We start from the raw sequence: 765 nt of genomic DNA, 5'->3' as shown, positions 1-765 counted from the left end.
TCATTACAGATATTTTTAGAAATGTCTGAAGCAAAGTTTTTCAACCACCGTCGTGTGGTTAACGTTTGTTGCACAGCTGAAGTGAGAAAACAATCGCCGTATTGTTTACTTCCTTGTAAAACCTGCTAAATAAGATGTTGTTATTTTCAATTTTTGCCAATTAATGTAAATGTGTGATGTGTTAAACTTGATTCTGTTAATAAATGACCCACTGTCGTTGGTGAGTCAAAGATAATTAACGTCTCACGTCCACATTTTAATAAATTCAGATGCACGTCATTACACAGTCCAGAAAAATGAAAGAATCCGTTTAATCTATGAATATATCAGCATATGCTCATACTACAGTCCAAAGACTGGACCAGAGTCACACTCTGGTCCAAAGACTGGACCAGAGTTTTACTGTGGTCCAAATAGTGGACCAGAGTCTGTCATTAGTCAGCCAGAGACTGGACCAGAGTCACACTGTGGTCCAAAGACTGGACCAGATACTCCCTGTGGTCCAGAGACTGGGCCAGAGTCAGATTGTGTTCCAAAGACTGGACCAGAGTCTCACTGCGGTCCAAGGACTGGACCAGAGTCACACTGTGGTCCAAAGACTGGACCAGAGTCACACTGTGGTCCAAAGACTGGACCAGAGTCATACTGTGTTCCAAAGACTGGACCAGAGTCATACTGTGTTCCAAAGACTGGACCAGAGTCCCACTGTGTTCCAAAGACTGGACCAGAGACTCACTGTGGTCCAAAGACTGGACCAGAGTCACA

This window comes from Nematolebias whitei, chromosome 13 (genome assembly GCF_014905685.2).
Source record: "Nematolebias whitei isolate Nwh7 chromosome 13, NemWhi1, whole genome shotgun sequence".
NCBI lineage: Eukaryota > Metazoa > Chordata > Actinopteri > Cyprinodontiformes > Rivulidae > Nematolebias > Nematolebias whitei.
Note: the sequence above shows the minus strand (reverse complement) of the source record.